This window comes from Primulina tabacum, chromosome 5, assembly GCF_025594145.1.
Source record: "Primulina tabacum isolate GXHZ01 chromosome 5, ASM2559414v2, whole genome shotgun sequence".
Classification (NCBI taxonomy): domain Eukaryota; kingdom Viridiplantae; phylum Streptophyta; class Magnoliopsida; order Lamiales; family Gesneriaceae; genus Primulina; species Primulina tabacum.
The window spans coordinates 27,638,952-27,648,321 of record NC_134554.1 but is presented as its reverse complement, the minus strand read 5'-3'; the positions used below and the strand labels follow the sequence as shown (position 1 = coordinate 27,648,321).

Genomic DNA, 9,370 nt, shown 5'->3' with positions numbered 1-9,370 from the left:
ATCTAGGAAGGTGAACAAAATGAACTCACCTTAGAGAAAGTGCAGACAATGTACAAAGAACTATGCGAGGACTGGATCAAATGAAACAAGATAAATTTGATCATTGCTAAAGAGACAATCCTAAAAGAGTGTGTGCCTCGATGATATAGGTGGATTTTACTTGTTTTTCATGTCATGTGATATCCCATTTTTTTAAATTTATCGTTTAGATTGTATGCATTTTGTGTCGTTTTGGCATATTTATGTTTTCTTGTTGCTCATAAGACTCGTGGTCGAAAATGCAGGAAAGTCGTGGATAAACTGAAAATAATGGGAAATTTTCGAGAGATATCCGCCCGGGCACACATTTATACTCGCCCGGGCGCTAGCAAGGTGGGAGAAAAAAAGATTTTTGCAAAATCCATCCGCCCGGGCGGAAACTTATGTCCGCCCGGCGCCTCAAAGAAAAATTGAAATACAGGATTTACGAAAACCATCCGCCCGGGCGGAGTTGATTTTTTGGAAAGATTTTTGGCCAATTTCTTCCCTTATTTACTCAATGAGGCTGATATGGACGGGATTTGGGACGATTTTTATGGCATTTAGACATAATTCAGCAGCCTAGGGAGGAGAATAAGAGAGAAAAAGCTTGGAACAATTTCTGGGAGTTGAAGATTCGAAGATTTTCGGGTGTTGTTCCTCGCACTTTCGTCACAAATAGTATTTCTAATCTAGTTTTTATCATTTAAACATTGTTGTGTTTATTTTTACCATGAATTCGAGTAGCTAAACTTAATGATTTATTGGGATTTAAGGGGATCCTACCCCGAACATTGATTTAGTTAATTTATGTTTCGATTTTTGCTTTATTATAGAGTGTGCTACTGTTTTTCATTGTGTTATTAAAGCGTAGCTACCTTTAATAATAATTTTATATTGCGAGTGAGTTCGAGAGAATAGCTTGTGATAACAACGAATAGCATAGTCCGTGGATCTACAATTTGCATAGAGATATGAAATTGGATACGCGCCGATATTCATAGTCCGGTAGGGCGAAAACTAGGGGATTTCATAGATCGATATGTGATTCACTCTTTATAATTAATTAGAGAAATTTAATTACTTCACCGAGTAGAATTAGTTTGGCATAGCTTGAGAGGGTGTGTTCAATTGAATAGGAAATCCTGTCGGAAGCATAAATCACTATCGAATGAATTAATTAATTAACAAGGGGTAGTTGAACCAATATTTCCAACAAATTCATCTCTCATCGAAATTTAATTAATTGGTCTAGATTCTATATCTCATTATTTAATTCTTGAATTTTACCTTTGAGTTTTATTTAATTTTAGTCGTCATAAAAAACCATTCAAACTTCGTTGCTAAAGATTTGATAACTGGAAATAATAATTGTAAAATACAGTCTCCAGTGGAATGATACTCGTACTCTCGTACATCATACTATTACTTGACATCGTGCATTTGCGATTAATTTTCGAGCTTACAAAACCATATTTTTATTGAGGATTCCACGGTGCAAGTTTTACTCGATCAAGTTTTTGGTGTCGTTGCCGGGGACTGTTAATTCACAATTTTATTTTTAGTTATTTTATTTATCATAGTTTTATTTTTCTTGAGCTAACACTCTATATTCTATTCCAGATATCTTTTTCAGTGCATGCCAAAGTCACTTGACATGGAGCTTGAGCAGTTTGACCCAGAAATTGAAAGAACTTTCGGCAGAAGAAGACATCAGCAGAGAATGAAGGAACTGATGGAGAGGCACGAGCACGAGCATGAGGAGGAACACCATAAAGATATACATGTTGAGATACCGCGCTGCATTCCGATGCTAGAGTATGCCCAGCCTTCTTTGGATGGTGAACGCCCAGCATTGTGAGGCCTATTGTGTAGGCAAATCACTTCGAAATCAAGCCAGCTATAATTCAGATGATTCAAAATACAGTCCAGTTTGGAGGATCTGCAGTAGATGACCCAAACACGCACATCGCAGATTTTATTGAAATTTGCGATACTTTTAAATTTAATGGAGTTTCTGATGATGCTGTTAGGTTGCGTTTATTTCCTTCCTCCTTACCTAACAAAGATAAAGCATGGTTAAATTGTTTGCCTGTAGGTTCGATCACCACATGGGAGGACATGGCGAAGGCATTTCTCATTAAATACTTTCCTCCATCTAAAACCATGAAGTTGCAGGGCAGATATCACCACATTTGCTCAATTCGAGCAATAGTCTTTATATGAGGCATGTGAGCGTTTCAAAGATCTATTACGAAGATGCCCTCATCACGAACTGCCACTTGGGTTAGTCGTTCAAACATTTTATTATGGCTTACTCACTTCCTAATCGTACTATGATAGATGCTGCTGCTTTTGGAAACCTATTGAGAAAAACTGCTGAGGAAGGATACGAGTTATTGGAGGAGATGACTGCTAGCATCTATCATCCTCAATCTGAAAGGAACATCCAGTGGAGAAATGCAGGAGTTCACGAGGTAACTGAATTTTCTGCTATTACTGCACAACTTGATGTCTTGAACAGGAAATTGGACTGTTTGAATATGGGTGGCACAGCTATGCGTCTTAAGAGATATTCTGTGATAAATGTGGAGGTGAACACTTTGTGAAGGACTGTCATGATGGCAATCCGTTCTATGTACAAGAAGAGGCACCAGTGAATCAAGTGGGAGTCCAAAACCATCCAAGGAATGATCCTTATTCGAACACATATAATCCTGGATGGAGGCAACATCCCAACTTCTCATAGGGTGGTCAAAACAGTCAGAATCAACCACAAAGAGGACAACCTATATGGAAAACAACCGATGTATCGATTTGACCCTCCTAGAGGAGAAAAGTCTAATTTGGAGCAAATGATGTCTAAGTTTATCTTGTCCACTGAAACTAGACTCCAAAACCAAGATGCATCGATAAAGGGGCTAGAGAATCGGATTGGCCAGTTAGCAAAGATTATAGCAAGTAGAGAGCTGGGCACCTTGCCAAGTAACACATAGATCAATCCAAAAGAGCAAGTGAAGGCCATCGAGTTGAAGAGTGGGAAAATTTTAGAGTCTAGAGAAAATAAAAAAAGTCAAGTACCGGATGAACAGACTGAGACACCCAAAGTTAAGTATTCGAACACTACACCAGCACCAACTACACAATCGAAATTGTTATACCTCCTCCTTTCCCTACAGCATTGAAAAAAGCAAAACTTGATGCGCAATTCGGTAAGTTTCTTGAGGTGTTTAAAAAGTTGCATAACAATATTCCTTTTGCCGATTCTTTGATGCAAATGCCTAGTTATGCTAAATTTTTGAAGGATATGTTAGCAAACAAAAGAAAATTGGAGGATCACATGACGGTCAATCTAACTGAAAATTGCTCCGCTTTGGTGCAAAACAAAATCCCACCGAAACTTAAAGACCCAGGGAGTTTTTCTATTCCTTGCATGATTGGTGATGTTGTTTTTCATAAAGCTTTGTGTGATCTTGGTGCGAGTATTAATCTTATGCCTTGTTCTATGTTTAGAAAACTTGGATTGGGAGAACCTAAGCCAACGAGGATGTCTTTAGAGCTAGCAGACAGATCTGTTAAGTATCCACGGGGAGACATTGAGGATGTGCTAGTTAAAGTGGACAAATTCATTTTTCCTGCAGATTTCGTGGGGCTCGATATGGAGGAGGATATGGAGATGCCTTTGACTTTAGGGAGACCGTTCCTTGCAACTAGCAAGGCTCTAATTGATGTGCAGGAAGCGAAGTTGAGATTGAGAGTGGGAGAAGAGAAGATTATTTTTGACGTTTTTAATGCACTTAAGCACACACTGCATTCTGATACTTGTTATAGAATTGATGCTTTTTATTCTCTTGTGTTTAACTATGTGCAGGATGCTCTTAGGGACCCTTTGGAAGCAACTCTCACTACTGAATTAAGAGAAGACGAATTGGATGCTGAGAAAGCCGAAATAGTGGCATACCTTAATGCCAACCAGCAATGGAAGAGGCCAATAAGCATGAGATTAGAGGACTTGGGGGATCGGAGAGACTTGATCCCTCAGAAGTCAAGCCTAGAGGAGCCACCAACTCTGGAGCTCAAGCCATTACCTCCACATTTGAAATACGTCTATCGAGGTGAGAATAATAAACTTCATGTGATTAATTCTTCTTATTTGACAGATATGATGGAGGACAAACTGCTAAAAGTCTTGAAATCACGCAAGAGTGCATTTGCATTGAAAGTGGCGGAAATCAAAGGGATCAATCCATCAGTCTGTATGCACAAGATATTGATGGAAGAAAAGTACTCACCTCTTGTGCAACCTCAGAGAAGATTAAATCCAAAGATGCAATAGGTAGTAAAAGCAGAAACTATCAAACTCTTTGATGCATGTATTATCTATCCTATATCTGATAGTGCATGGGTAAGTCCTGTTCAATGTGTGCCGAAAAAAGGTGGGATTATTGTTATCACATATGAACAAAACGAATTAATACCCACTAAGACAGTCACGGGATGGCGTGTGTGCATTGATTATAAGAAATTAAATGATGCTACCTGTAAAGATCACTTTCCGCTGCCCTTCATTGATCAAATGCTTGAGAGGTTAGCGGGTCATGAGTTTTATTGTTTTTTGGATGGGTATTCAGGGTATAACAAAATCATGATTGCGCCCGAGAACAAAGAGAAAACCATTTTCACTTGTCCTTACGGCACTTTTGCTTTTAGATGGATGCCTTTGGTTTGTGTGATGCCCCTGCCACTTTTCAGCGATGCATGACCGCTATAATTCATGACATGATAGAAACTTTCCTTGAAATATTTATGGCTGACTTCTCGATATTTTGCTATTCTTTTGATGACTGTTTGCAGAATTTGAAGGTGGTGTTGATGAGATGTGAGGAGACGAACCTGGTGCTGAATTGGGAAAAGTGTCACTTCATGGTACAAGAAGGAATTGTCATAGGACACAAGATTTCGGAGCAGAGAATAGAGGTGGATAAGGCAAAAGTGGAAGTTATCAAGAACATACCACCCCCGACATCCATAAAGGGACGTTAGAAGTTTCCTAGGCCACGCTGGTTTTTATCGGCGTTTTATCAAAGATTTTTCAAAAATTGCCAAACATATGTCTTCTTTACTTCTGAAAGATATGCCTTTTGATTTTAATTATAACTGTCTGCAGGCATACAAGGATTTAAAGGAGCGCTTGGTGACGGCTCCTGTTTTGGTGGCACCGGATTGGGGTCTATCCTTCGAGGTCATGTGCGATGCCAGCGATACTGCAGTTGGTGCTGTTCTTGGCCAGCGGCAAAACAAAGTATTTCATACGATATACTACGCAAGTAAAATCATAGATGAGGCTCAATTGAATTATGCAACCACTTAAAAGGAATTACTTACACTAGTATTCGCACTTGATAAATTTCATTCATATCTTGTTTTGTCCAAAGTCATTGTTTACACAGACCACTCTGCACTGAAATATTTACTTGCTAAGAAAGATGCAAAGTCACGCCTACTTAGGTGGATTTTATTATTACAAGAATTTGATCTATAAATAAAGGATAAGAAGGGTGTTGAGAATGTGGTAGCGGATCACTTGTCTAGATTGGAACTGATTAGTACTGACTGTGTAGATCATGCTATTAACGATTGGTTTCCTGATGAGCAGCTATTTGAGGTGAAACAATGTCCTTGGTATGCAAATTTTGCTAACTTTCTTGTCACAGGCACACAACCACCAAATCTATTGTTTCACCAACGAAAGAGATTTTTCTCTGACGTGAAACATTATTTTTGGGAGGAACCATTTTTGTTTAAGATTTTTGTAGATTCCATGATAAGAAGCTGTGTTGCAGAGGAAGATTTTTGTCAAATTCTCAACCATTGCCATGACCGTGAGGTAGGTGGTCATTTTGGACCAACAAGGACGGCATCTAAGGTACTTGAATGTGGCTTTTATTGGCCAACCCTCTTTAAAGATGCTCGTTCTTATGTGCTAGCCTAAATGCCAGCTGACAGGTAACATCTCTAACCGTCATGAAATACCATTAAATAATATCATTGAGTATGAGGTTTTTGATGTGTGGCGGATAGACTTAATGAGACCGTTTCCCAGTTCGTTCACGAAAAAATATATTTTTGTTGCGGTTGATTATGTGTCCAAGTGGGTAGAGGCAGAAGCATATGCCATTAATGATGCTCAAGTGGTCCTGAAATTTTTAAAGAAAAATGTTTTTAATAGATTTGGAACACCAAGAGCAATCATTAGTGATGGTGGCACCCATTTTTGCAACAAATTATTTGAAAAACTTTTGAGCAAATACGGTGTCACACATAATATCTCTACCCCCTATCACCCCCAGACGAGTGGTCAAGTGGAAGTGTCTAACCGAGATAAAGCGGATTTTGGAAAAAGTGGTAGGTGTCAGTCGGAAAGATTGGTCTGTGAGGTTAGATGACACTCTTTGGGCATATAGGACTTCTTTTAAAACACCTATAGGCACTACACCCTATAGGCTACTGTTTGGTAAAGCATGTCATTTACTTGTAGAGTTAGAGCATCGGGCATACTATGCAACAAAAGCACTAAACTTTAACTTTACTGATCCAGGTGAACGGCATCTGCTTTAACTGGATCAGTTGGAAGAATTCCGAAATCTGGCATATGATCTCGCATTATCATACAAGGAGAAGACAAAGAGGGCTCATGACAGGCGAATCATCGAAATGGAATTCAAGGAAGGCAAAAATGTCCTACTCTACAACTCACGGTTGTGACTGTTTCCCGAAAAATTGAAGTCACGATGGTCTGGTCCATTCGTGATTTCTAAAGTTTACCCATCGGGAGCTGTGGAACTGCAAGATGGAAAGGATGGAACATTTATGGTCAATGCCCAGCGAGTGAAGCACTACATGGGTGGCACAATTGAACCACAATTTGGAATCACACGCAAATTTGGGGGCAGCGCACGAGGTCCGCCCGGGCGAACTGGGAGAAATTTTTTTAATTAAAATCCAGTGAAGCTTCCACCCGGGCGGACATTAACATCTGCCCGTGCGCGCCCATTTTTCAAAAAAATCATCAAAAGCCACAAATCATCCGCCCGGGCGGAAACTCATGTCCACCCGGACGGGTCGCGGAGATTTTAAATGTGCAAACTCTCCTTTTCTCTTCCCCATTCAAACCCTACCCTCTTCCCTTCGAAATTCCGCCGCCTCCTCTCTCATTCTCGCTCAAGTAACTTGTTTTGTGCTGATTTCAGCTCCAATCTTGTGTCACCACCTTCACCAAGCACAAATGGCGTCAATTTTCCGGCTACCACTTTGTTTTTCTTGCAACCGCTGCAACTTTCCGGCCGCCGCTGAAGCTTTCAGGCCACCACTGAGTTCCGACAACGCACCTCTTACTCCATGCTTCTTGTTTTTCACAAATAATCCACGATGCCGCCTAAGAAAGATTGGGTAAGTTAAGATGCATCTTCGTCTTCATCGCGTATTTCCCACTTATTTGTGAATGATGCCGCTAGAGAACGCTTTGAAAATGCGAAAATACATCGAGCTCCAATTCGAGAGTGTGGGTTCCAACTTGTAGTCCAAATGTCTATTATTAATCAGTTTAATAATCGAGGATGGACAAAATTTTGTGCCCAACTGCAAGCAGCGGTGGCACCGGTAGTGAGGGAATTTTATGCCAATGCGGCTGAGCGGAGCGATAATAAAGCATATTTGAGAGAAAAGCTTGTGGATTTTAGTTCTGTGGAGATTAATAGGTGCTTGAGACACTGGCTGTGGATGATTTAGTGTATATGGCATGGGCAGCAAACCCCGACTTATACTTGATGATGCGCAGAATCTGCTATCCGGGGTCTCTGTGGAAGACACCTGGATCGTACACTACGTTGGTCGAGAAATATTTGTTAGTCCCGGCTGTGATGTGGTATGTATTTTTGGCCACATGATTGATGCCATTCGGGCAAACTAGCGACGTACAGAGGGAGAGGGGAGTGCTGCTTTATGCACTAATGAGCCATATGCCAATCAACGTGGGAAAAATCATTTATTCACAGATCCAGATGAGCATTCAAAATCCGAATGTGGCATTATTCTTTCCCCATGTTATCACCGAGCTGTGTGCGGGCGTCGTGGTAGTTTTTCAGGATGACGATTAGTGGTTGCCACCGACCAAGGCCCTGGATGACGCCAGCTGACTATAGAAGACCGCGGTACGGCAGAAGGCCTTTCCTTAGTTTGGCCTTATATGGGACAGCTTGAATTTTATCCACTGTCACAGCAGCCCCCACCTCTGGCCCTACGACCTCGACGTCGCCTTCTTCAGGACCGGATGGACAAATTTGCTGCATTTGCTGACCATTAGATACAGTGGGAGGATGTGAGTCAGACATATCAAACCGCTACTGATGCCATGCTGCGTCTGTCCCTGAGCCACAGTGGTATTGACCCGGACCTTATGCCACCACCTATGCCAGCCTTCCCGCCGCCGTTTCAGTTTCACTACGCCGATGCACCAGAGCCGGAAGCTGGCATCATTCCCCCGGAGGAGCACGATGATGATGATCATTGGGAGGGGAGTCAATTCTATCCCTTCTTTTATTTCTTGCATTTCATTTCGATCATTTTATTTATTTCTGTTTCTGTTGCATGATTAGGTTCTATTGCATCCATTGTTTTATGTACTATATGTCTCTTTTTCTAGCGTCTGTTGCATTGGGGACACTGCTCGACTTTAGTATTATGGAGTGGATGGGTGTTGTTTTGTGTGCTTTCTTTTTGGTGCTTTGTTTGTTTTATTCGTTGGCATTTAGTTTTCGTCATTTTGCATTGGTGTGTGTGTCAACCGACAATAGTTTGAAGTAGTACTTGTTAGCCAAGGATGATTAAGAGGTGATGAAACATGCCATGTTTATCGTATACTTGCATTTCTTTAGCACATACTGTGGTAAAGACATGAAATTTCATTTAAAAAGTTGAATTCTCTTTGCACGAATATTAGAACTAGAAGCATGCATGACCAGATGGTGGAAATTTAAAACTAAAGTGGGGAACAGAGAGGATTGAAGGCGTGAATTGAGCTTGACTATATTATCTTGAATCGAGGTATTTATCAGCAGCGTAAAAAAAATAGAGAAAGATGGAGATGTAAGGTGTGTGGGAGCCGAATAAAGGAATGAAATCTTATTCCAGACTAAATTTGGAGATGTAAGGTGTTGGGGAGCCAAATAAAGGAATGAAATCCTATTCCTGACGAAAAATGTAAAACACATGGATTTGAATCTGAAATGAAAGGTTCTCATATAGTCCATTTATTAATGTATTTCAATTCAGTATCAAAAAAACAAAAAAATAT

The 9,370-nt window shown here is 40.4% G+C and overlaps 1 non-coding gene across 1 annotated transcript; it reads right to left on the bottom strand.

Moving 5' to 3' along the window:
• Positions 1-2,188: 2,188 nt before the first annotated feature.
• LOC142547868 (small nucleolar RNA R71) lies at positions 2,189-2,295 on the bottom strand. The gene has a single exon (XR_012820760.1). It is a non-coding gene; the product is annotated as a small nucleolar RNA R71 (small nucleolar RNA).
• Between the last annotated feature and the right edge of the window lie 7,075 nt (positions 2,296-9,370).